The sequence below is a fragment of the Lytechinus pictus genome, chromosome 13 (assembly GCF_037042905.1).
Source record: "Lytechinus pictus isolate F3 Inbred chromosome 13, Lp3.0, whole genome shotgun sequence".
Classification (NCBI taxonomy): Eukaryota; Metazoa; Echinodermata; class Echinoidea; order Temnopleuroida; family Toxopneustidae; genus Lytechinus; species Lytechinus pictus.
In genome coordinates, this window is record NC_087257.1 from 18,993,436 (window position 1) to 19,005,314 (window position 11,879).

Consider the following 11,879-nt stretch of genomic DNA (forward strand, 5'->3'; position numbering starts at 1 on the left):
GTAGATAGTATGTATTAATTACTTACATTTTTAATCTTTCTATTTTCCTGGTGCTACATGTATCCTTTTGCGATCATCGCATTTCAAATTTTCTTTGTTTACATTTGGGAAGTACTCACATATTCGATGTTGCATATTTATATTGGTTGTTATATTTCCCTACATTAATGTAGCATGTATACCTGATCCAAACACCTGTATAATCTTTGGGATTTGCTTTCTTTTCAAATGACTCAAACCTGTTTAATTGCATTTAATAATTTATATTGTTACTAGCATTCAAATCCAGGTGTTTGGGAGTATGCCTTTTCAATCTTTCCTGTGCTGTTGTGTTTTTTTAACATTGTAAATGTCAATGTGTCTTTCTTTCATGCCTGTGTAAATTTTATTATAAATTAATATTGTCGTTTTTTAATTCATTAACATCTTCAGCTTTGAGCTCTATGTTCTTTTAATAGTCAATAAACCTAATGCATTTAATTGAAATAAATAGAATAGTGCACATGATCAAGGAAAAACAAGTGGGTGTGAGAAATATAAATCATGTGTAAAAGCAAACAACCTAGCAGGCTGAACTGCCGAGAAATAGTTACTTCACTTTCGCACATGCATGTTTTTTCTTGGTTTGACTTTCAATGATGGCCTGATATTACTGCTTTCCTATCCACACATTAAAAGTACTACATGTACTTCAGGGAGTTCTATTAAAGGACAAGTCCATCCAAACAAAAAGTTGATTTGCATAAAAAGAGAAAAATCCAACAAGCATTACACTGAAAATTTTATCAAAATCAGATGTAAAATAAGAAAGCTACTTTAAATTTTGCTTAATTTCACAAAACAGTCAGGCTAAATGCACATCCTGGTCGGTATGCAAATGAGGGGACTGATGACGTCATCCACTATTTCTTTTGTATTTCATTATATGAAATATTCTACATTTTTTAATGTAATTTTCTCCTCATTGTCGAGTGAAACAACAAATAATTCCTCCCTGAACATGTGGAATTTATAGCATTGTTATGTTCAGTCAAGTTGGTCCTTATTGTCATATATATGTAAAAAAAAAAAAAGAAACATTGTATAATTCCAACAATAAAAAACAAAATAGTGAGTGAAGGACATCATCTGCATGTCACTGAATTGTGCATATCACTGTTTTGTGAAAAATAAGTGAAACTTTATTAAAATGTCATATACTTTCTTATTTTATATCCGATTTTGATAACATTTTAAGCATTATGCTCGTTTGATTTTCCTCTATTTATTCAAATCAACATTTTACTGGGGTGGACTTAACCTTTAATATAAGAATCAAGAACTGATGTGAGTTCCTCCTATTTTTTGGACTAGGGTTAGGAATCCAGGCTAGCGCTAGCTACATGATGTATGTTGATACATTATCCAACAGCTCTGGGCCCTAGTCACATCTCTTGGATGGAGGAATTAGACCCAGGAATTACATGTATAGCCTCAGCCTAGAAGTCTGTCCAAGAGAACACATTGGCCCGAATTCACAAAGGTGGTTTTGAAAACCCACGGTTGAGTCCATGGTTTATGCAGATTTCCTATATAAATAACGCTTAATTTACCGCGTATCGGGCGCGTGTATAAAACATGTCCAATGCTGATGCGTGCTTTTGTCACAGTGCGCCAAATTGACGCCTGTTACCATGGTTAGATACGCTATTTTATTCATGAGTCCACTGTTTGAAGAGTGGACTCATGAATAACAAGTGGAATGCCTCTGGCCGTCTCACCTGCATCACGCGATTCAATATAGCAGCAGTGCTGATTTTGAAAACTACTATAACTCGCACAAGATGTTCAGTGATACTTGGTTACTCTTATTTCCACGTTTTATGAACTAGACCCATACACTTATAGAGATATGATGGTAATTCAACAAATACCCCCAACGTGGCCAAAGTTCATTGACCTTACATGACCTTTGACCTTGATCATGTGACCTGAAACTCGCACAGGATGTTCAGTGATACTTGATTACTCTTATGTCCAAGTTTCAAGAGAAAGATCCATCAACTTTCCAAGTTATGATGGTAATTCAACAGATACCCCCATTATGGCCAAAGTTCATTGACCTTTGACCTTGGTCATGTGACCTAAAATGCGCAAAGGATGTTCAGTGATACTTCATTACTCTTATGTCCAAGTTTTATGAACTAGACCAACACACTTTCAAAGTTATGGCGGTAATTCAACAAATACCCCAATTTGACCAAAGTTCATTGACCCTAAATGACCTTTGACCTTGATCATGTGACCTGAAACTTGCACAGGATGTTCAGTAATACTTGATTACTATTATGTCCAAGTTTCATGAATCAGATCCATAAACTTTTAAAGTTATGATGGTAAATCTACAGATACCCCCAATTCGGCCAAAGTTCATTGACTCTAAATGACCATTGACCTTGGTCATGTGACGTGAAACTCATGCAGGATGTTCAGTGATACTTGATTAACCTTATGTATAAGTTTCATGAACTAGGTCCATATATTTTCTAAGTTATGATGACATTTCAAAAACTTAACCTTAGGTTAAGATTTTGATGTTGATTCCCCCATGGACCTATTACGAATGGACATTCAACGAATCCCCTCCTTTGACACAGAGACCGTCGCCGCTAATCCTTTTATAAACAGAGCGCTGACAGCTGACACCCATCAAGCCGGTCGTAAAAAACGCTCTCACCATGCTTTCACTGATGGACAGCGGAAATCAATTGTACGCTGCTCCTACACATTGCGATGTTGTTCGTTCACTTTATCAACAGCAACGCACAGCAGCGAACGTTAGCGCTATGAAAATGATAGCAGAAACAAGAAAACAGGCGTGCATAAACGTATTTTTTACGTACATCGCTAACAACCGGAAATGAAATGCATTGACACCACCTTGCAGATCCGTATATCTATGGCAAAAAAGCACTTGAAATTCGACGAAAAAATCTGCGGAAAAACGTTAAAATTTCATCTTTTTCGGACAGTATTGATGTCGATAGTAGCGCTTACCTTCGGTCAGAAGTTGATTTTCATTTGGGCATAAAATTCCACAGGATTGATGAAATTTAACAGGATTTTTTTTGATGGACAGACGACAATCGCACATTATAGACAGCCTAAAATAATGTACTGAAAAACCGGATATGAATTGCGCATTGCATTCTAGGTAATGTAGGGACTTTCCCTTTTGGCAATCGGGGATAAAACATGACCGCCTTTGGTCGAAAGAGGGCCAGTGATCGATCGGTGACGATCAATGGGCGAAAGGAGCTTGTGTAAACAATCGCCCCGGGCGGTGGTCGTAAAAACCGCGTAAAGAGAAAGTTAAGGGTTAGACAGCGATTTTGACAGCTGGAAACAGGTGGTGGTCATAAAATACTCTCGTTGAATGTCCATTCGTAATAGGTCCATGATTCCCCCAACATGGTCTAAGTTCATTGACCCTAAATGACCATTGACCATGGTCATGTGACATGAAACTCAGGCAGGATGTTCAGTAATACTTGATTAACCTTATGGCCAAGTTTCATGAACTAGGTCCATATACTTTCTAAGTTATGCTGTCTTTCAAAAACTTAACCTCAGGTTAATATTTGGTGTTGACGCCGCCGCCGCCGGAAAAGCGGCGCCTATAGTCTCACTCTGCTATGCAGGTGAGACAAAAACAGTGGACTCGTGAATAAAATAGCGTTGATAACCACGGCAACAGGCGTCAATTTGGTGCACTGTGACAAAAGCGCGCATCAGGATTGGACATTTTTCATACACGCTAAATTATATAGGAAATCTGCATAAACCGTGGACTCAACTGTGGGTTTTCAAAACCACCTTTGTGAATTCGGGCCCTGGTGTCCCCCGTCATAAAAAAAAATTACACATCCATGTGATCCACTACATTAGTGATCAGTTCCAGTCATAAATGAGCTGTAAAAAGTTTGATCTAAATCCCACACACACACAGACATGGAGCAACATCATCACTCAGTGTGTTTTTACTTCTTGACAGACAGACATGTCAGGACATTGTCACGGTTTCTTTTTTTTTTTGGGGGGGGGGCCTTGCTACTTGGTTTAGATTAGAAATTAATTTTTTGCTCCAATTTTAATGCTTCTTTAGTTTTGGCAGTCTGGGATGAGTAGGAACAATAAGGTGCTAATGCAGTTTTGCACCAGCCGACTTCAAGAGCATTACATCACCAGTAATTGTTCGCAAATGTCACAGCATGTTTCTCAATCTCAATCACATTTCAAGGTCAATATCACCCATGGGTTCATTTCATCTCGCGTGCAAGGGAATATCATATGCACGCGAAACACATGACACATGCAAATATATATCATGGGCTTTTGCCCAAATAAAATATAATATCACACAAGTTTGGATTTCACATTCTGCTATGACACTTACCGAACCATTAAGATCCTTTGGTGACTTCTCTTTTAAGTTTCCTTTAAAAAAAAAAAAAATTTCTTGATCTTCAGTGAAGATTTCACGTTGATGCCCTTCGGTCAGCGACGAAATCAATTTTTGGCCTAAAGAGGGTGCGCGATTTATATCCATATCAAAGACACAAGGGAAAGACTAGGCACCTAAACTATTTTACACACAAATCGACGCAAGGCATTACGCGAAGTCCGTGAAGTGTCCAATCTTTTCATTGTATAGACTTTGGTATACCGTATTATTGACGTTAGTTAAAGCTTGTACTGCTGGTTTCGTTCCAGGTACGTATATTTTTTCAATTTTTTTTATTAGTCGTTTTAAATTATTTGCAAAAAAGTGTTATCATCGCCAATAATAATCTTGAATTATGATTTTGAAGGTATTTCATTTATTGGTGCCCATAATTAGTCAAGTAATCATAAGAATTGCGCATTCAAAGAATTTAGACAGTTATAAAATTACCGAGGAGCTGAATCAAGGTTGTGAAATTTATAAGCGCCACCAACGGGCTTCCTTGTATTTCCGTAGAAGAGACATGCGAAGTCACTTTCCAGGCCGAGGTAAGCGAATTTGCTCTTTTTTGTACGATTTTTATTTCCATATTAAATTTTAAATTATGAGTGTATTGCTACTTACCGGAAAGAGCCCCGGTGAGTAGTGAGAAGGAGTTTCGGCAAACATCGCTTCATTGCAGAAGTAATATTCGAAATCGAAATCCAGGGTCGAACGCGGTCCAGTGTACGAGGTTAGTATAGCCTACATACCAGTACTAACCTCGTACTAGTGGGAGTGGGTCAATATATGCCCACCACTTTTCTGAAAATATCTGGAACAGCTGTATTATGGTTGGATCTAGGTCGAATTCTCATTCAGACATCGCTTCCCTTCGCAATGGCCAATAGGCCGAGAGATCTACTTGGCTTTGGTGTTACTGTAGACCCTCTACTACTACTACTACTACTAGTAAGTAGTAGTACTAGTTTCGGAATTTTGATATATGGAATTGAAATGAAGTTACCCTAGACTAGTTTTATCCTGTTATTAGTAACACTAACACTTACATATATACAAATTAAGTCTCCAATATGGGAGAATCTCCCATATTGGCCGTGCGCCTATTACGTTACAATACTAGTGGGGATGTATGTGGTGGACCTTAAAGTTTTGCCAGGAAATTCTCTCAAACTCAAAGACAAAGTCGGCCGGCACCAGTGCGAAAGTCTACTGCAGCTGCAATTAAAGGGGAATCCAACCCAAATAAAAACTTGTTTTTATAATAAAAAGAAAAATCAGCCAAGTTGATAGGTGAAAGTTTGAACAGTATTGGACAAACAACAAGAAAGTTATGAATTTTTAAAAGTTGTAAATATTGGTAATCACTATGCTCATGAAGACTTCAAATTGGCCGCATATGGGATGTCATAGTGATGAAAGGCAAGGACTACTCTTCCATGTACTCCAATACATATTACGGCTAAAATGTCATTGCTGAAGTAATATTTGCCGAAACTCCTTCTCGCTACGCACCGGGGCTCTTTCCGGTAAGTAGCAATACATAAAAAATTATACATATGATTTTGAAATGATTTCATGATAAAAAGAGCAAATTTCGCTTAACTCGGCCTAGCAAGTGACTTCGTTTGTCTCTTCTACGGAAATACAAGGAAGCCCGTTGGTGGCGCTAATAAATTTCACAACCTTGATTCAGCTCCTCTGTAATTTTATACCTGTGTCTAAATTCTTTGAATGTGCAATTCTTATGATTAATTTACTAATTATGGGCACCAATAAATGAAATACCTTAAAAATATAATTCAAGATTACTATTGGCGATGATAACACTTTTTTGCAATTAATTAAAAACGATGACTAATAAAATAAAATTGAAAAAAATACACATGCCTGGAACGAAACCAGCAGTACAAGCTTTAACGAACGTCAATAATACGGTATACCAAAGTCTATACAATGAAAAGATTGGACACTTCACGGACTTCGCGTAATGCCTTGCGTGGATTTGCGTGTAAAATAGTGTAGGTGCCTAGTCTTTCCCTTGTCGTGTCTTTGATATGAATATAAATCGCGCGCCCTCTTTAGGAGAAAATTGATATCCATGCCAACCAATTTTTATCTCCGTGAAATCTTCACTAAAGATCAAGAAAATATACATATTTTTTTAAAGAAACTTCAAGGAGAAGTCACGGAAGGATCTAAATGATTCGGTAAGTGTCATAGCAGAATGTGAAATACCAGATTATGCGTGATATTTTATGTGGGCAAAAGCCCAATCTATTTTCAATGTGTCGTGTGAATATGACTGATATTCCTTCGCACGCGAGACGATATGAACCCATGGGTGGGTGTCTGGAGAAAAAAATTATTTTTCTTATTTCAATAAAATATCACATTTTCTTTGTGAATTTGAAGAGAAATGACCTTCAGACTGACAGAAATGTAACATTTTTGAAAAAAATCAAATTATTGGCTGCAAAAAAGAAGAATTAAATTAGGTCAATTTTCAGCATTTCTCTGCCATAGTCATAGACTGTGTAGTTAAGAAATGGACACACACAAATCCAAATTTTTAGCTTCCGAGAGCTGTTATAAATTTATTTATAATTATAGTATGCCAAAAACTTGTCCATAAAGAGTCCAATAGGATTTTTTATGCTCTATCTGATGGTATGATTTTTATAAAGATTTGGAAACCAGATCACAATGAAAAAATGGCGTCAACGTGAAAAAAATTGTGCAAAACAGAAATTTCATTTTTCCATAGAAAACGCATGGAGAAATGAATCTCAACACACACAAAAATAAGGGTTTGCAATAATGTTGTAACCCGCACCCGTTGCGGTACGGGTTAACCTGCCGGTATGCCCCCGATCGCGGGTTGCGGGCCGGGCCGAGTTTATTCTCAAACCCGCAGACCGTCATGCAAAAAAAAGGGGAGAAGTAACGACGCATAATATTAATAAAAACATTAACAATGAAAATTGAGTTAGGATCATGTGCTTCTTACGTGGCGGATTCTTTTAGAGACGTAGATATTTCCTTTAAAAAAAATGCTGGCGTATTTTTGTCTTGTGAACAGTGGACAGGACTGAGACAGTTCGACATAAATACATCGAGTTGCTCTTTCGAAGAAGGAGCGCGCGCCAGTGCAGCGCAGCACAGTCTAGTAAAAAGCAATCGCATAGGCCAATGAAACTCGATGTTGAGTTTCCCGTCCCATTTTTTCCAGCTCATAATGAGGATTTCATTATTCATTATTTTCCAGAAGATGAAAGTTTGACCTTTTGTAACCTTTGAACGCACTTTTATTCTGTGGAACTGTCTTGAAGCCAGGGAGCAAATCAATCATTTTTTTTCGGGGGTTCCATTTTCATTTTTTTTTAATATTTCAGGGTCTCCATTTCTACCGTTTTGGAGGCTACTTTTTTCATTTCGGGGGCTCTTTTCAAATGCTACGTTTAGGGACAGTGATTTTCCGCGATCGCGGAAAACGGACGGAATTCACGGAAAGGGTGTTTTGAAACGGAAAGTGTCATTTCAAACGGAAAATCACGGAAAACATATTTTCCCTCAAAATACACAGAATAGCAACAGAAATTACTCCAAAATCACAACAAAATGAGAATATTAAATGGCCACAAAACCCCAGAAAACACAATCTCACTTCGCTACTTTCATGACAATTCACACATCGTGACTGCACTCGACATCAGCACACTTGATTGTACCCCGCACCGTACCCGTACCCTGCCGCCGGCGCCGGGTTGGGCTTCACATGCACACACATATCGTTCACTGCACGGTCGTGTGTTGCTGCCCTCTACGTTTGAAGATGTAACAGCACAATATCGTGGTCTTAAAATCCAAGATGGCGGATTGGCAAAAGCCGTTGACTGATGATAACGATGTCCAAAAAACCCCAAAATTATCGATGAAATATCATTTCACCGTGAAATAATGCTAATAATGTGAAAGGTGAGGATGTATGCATGCTAAATAGGGTTGGAAAAATATTTTATGCACCCGCATAGATCCGATTAGAACGGATTCTATTGCGTTGTTGGTACAGTAGCAGATACAAATTTTGACCAGTGCGAGTGTACGGTATTCAATGTGTAAACGGAATTGTCACTTTTCCGTGTGTACAAAGTCTATGGGGGAAACGGAATTTCCGTTTTCTGACATGCTGAAACGGAATTTGAGATTTTCTGAAACGGAAAAGGCAACTTTTTGAAACGGAAAATCACTGTCCCTATACGTTTTTGTATTTTGAGGAATCCCTGTTCACTTATTAAATTAATTATTACTTATTGTTTAATATTGCATGATTTTAAAGTTATTTTTTTCATGCTTAGAATCTTGGATGTGGGTGTGTTTGTGTGGGTGTGACTATGAGTTGAAGTTGGATATAAATGAATTCAATATCTAATTTCTACTCCATCTAATTCCAGTACTTGGCCATGTAATAAAGGCCCACAAACCCTAACTTTTCCTGATGTTCTTTGAAAACGCAGATCTCCACGAAAATTGCATTTCTCTATGGGGGAGTCTAAATTTGGTGAGAATGAACTCATTAATAACTTAAATATACATGACAATGAAGAAATCATCTAACTTTATTGGCAGTTTTGAATAATATTCCCGAAATATAAACTCTGTCTGAAACATAAAATCACCATCATTGAGGCCTTTACAGAGCGAATTGTCCCCCAGAGCTCTGGCAGAGAGACAGAGCTCAGACTGGCTAGCTAGTACAAGCGCCAATGCGTACGTGCGTGAGCCTCCCGTCGGCCTTGTAAAACAGATTGAGTTTTGTTTGATGATTTTTTTGTCTGATATGCCGTATGACAACTCACCAATGCGAGGTTACTAGACTATGGGATTTATTGAGGTAGCTCGACCAAACCCCGAGCGATGTTCGTGCAGGCTCCACTCCACTTCACTACCGCTACATCGGGTAGGTAGAGCGTAGTGTAGCAGAAGTGAAGTTGAGTGGAGCCTGCACGAACATTGCTCGAGGTGTGGTTGAGCATGCAGTGTCATTCCATTCACAAAAAAAAAACAAGAAAAGAATTACAGGTATTTAAATGATATACAAGTAATTGTGACTGAAAAGCTTATATTAATGTTTTATATCAGTTCTGAATCTAGATCTATGTCAAAATAGTAAAGTAATGAATTATTTTCAGAATTTGATTTTTAAACGCGGTCCAAATTTCATAACGCGGGCGGGCGACGGGAAACTGAACATCGAATTTGCTGGGCAGCCTGGGCTACATGTAGCTAGCGCGCGCTGAGCTGCGGCTCCGATCCGAGGAGTTAATTGCGCAATGCTTTCGATTACGAGATCAGAGCCGACCCATTTCGGGTACAAAGTAACCCCAAAAAAATTTTCTCTCCGGAATAAAAGGCGAATTTGCAAATTGTAAGTAAATTCACTCTAGCCTAGGCTAGGTTAGTAGTTGGCATATATTTTCGTGATTTGAGCCTGTATAGTGTGGGGATTGCAGAAATAATTTTCATTTTTCAAAGATAAATTTACTTGCGGGTTAAAACCCGACGGGTCAGCGGGTCCCGCTTGCAAATTATTGGATTATACGGGACGGTACGGTTCGGGTTTTCACTTGCGGGTTACAACATTAGTTTGCAATTTATCTCTAAATCCTTATTTAAAATGATCATATATTATGATATAAACTTGTCCTTACTGTCAAAAGAAACCCCTGAAATTTCCCTTTCCATACATGCCAAACACAAGTTAATAATAAATTAGTAGCCTGAACTTCCCCGAAAAAATGTGCCAAATAACTGCCATATTTTCCCCTAAATCAGCCTGTTTTAATTTTTATGCTGACTTTTCAGTGTGGCTTCGCGCTTCAGACACCCTATTATTATTAAGAGTCGAGCACCGAACAAACTGAAAAATCAACAATAGTCGACTACATTTCATGTAAAAAAGATTAATGTTCGATTTAATAAGTTCAATTTTGGGTGCAAGACATTGCGTAGACAGCTGGCAGCCGTCTGTTTCGAGGAGTTTTTTAACATTTTTTTTTTTATATTCTCCTCGTACACAGACGGCTTGCTAGCGTGCAGCCACCATTAGGGGACTTGCAATGCGAAATCCCCCCGTCGGGGCTCTTCAATTTTTGTCTTTAATGAATAAAAATTTTGAAAATTAACGCGACCAAAATGCAAATTAATATTCCCTCTTGGCATTAATTGCCCAAATACGGAGAAAAATAAAGTTAAAAGGAACAAAAACAGTGACTTACCTCGGCTGTCGCGCAAATTCACTTCCCCGTTTTATCCGATCTTAAGTACATAAACATATGGCCATTGAGTCCCCTGTACAGATCGCGCTAGAACTTCGGTCTCTGTATTTGGTGAGTGAAGCCAACGGAGTTCAGCTGAACAACCAACATAACAGAGACTGAAGCTTTTGGTCTAGACATTGCGCTGCACTGGACCCCCTTCATTCAACACGGACTCGTGGTATTCCTATTGGATATATGCGTCGAAGAATTGCGTGTGCCGGTCATAACAATGGCTTCTTGGCCGAGTCTTTGTGGCGAGGACCTCTACTATCACATAAACACTCATCATGCTAGCTTACCTAATTCAGAATTTACGCCAACGTATGATCTAGGCAACCACAGAATAGCAGAAACAATCATCAAAACACATTTAAACTTGGGAACGGTGTATTTTCAGATCCATCTCGGCATCGTCAACGAAAATCACAAGTTGATGGTGTGATGCTGTGTTGGTCGAAATGATCGAATCCAGCTCTCAGTCTCTTAATTTCACGTACTATCAATATGAAATGTCACGTACTGACTCAATCAGTATACGAAAAATACAACATATGGCTAAAAAGTACGAATTCAATGGGATTTGGTGTGCCCTCTACGAGAAAAAAAAACAGCCCGAAAAAAGGGCGTGATCAATCGAGATTAGTCCAATATTTTGTATTAATTCATATATCTTTTTTTTTACCTTTTTGTTTTGAAATGAATAGACTTCTGACAAACCATTGATTTGAATCTAAATATGATCGCTTTAGTCTGATCAAATGTCAGGTCACCGTGGACACCCGGCAAAAAAGGGGGGGGGGGGTGATGGCCAGGGGTTTGGACTTATTTCGTGGGGCGCCGCGGGCGGAGGGAGGGGGAATCATTACTATAATTATTTCCCAGATATGGGGTGCAGACTGTGAACATTCTGACCCATATTTAGGGGAGTTTCAGTCTTGGAAAGCCATTTCTCGGAAAAGCGGAGATCCATTCACATGAGTCGAATCCCCCGGGGGGGGGGGGGGGCACTCAGTATATAATGCATAGTGGGTATGTGCCGCGGAGGGGACCCCCATTTTTACACTCAAATTTCCGTT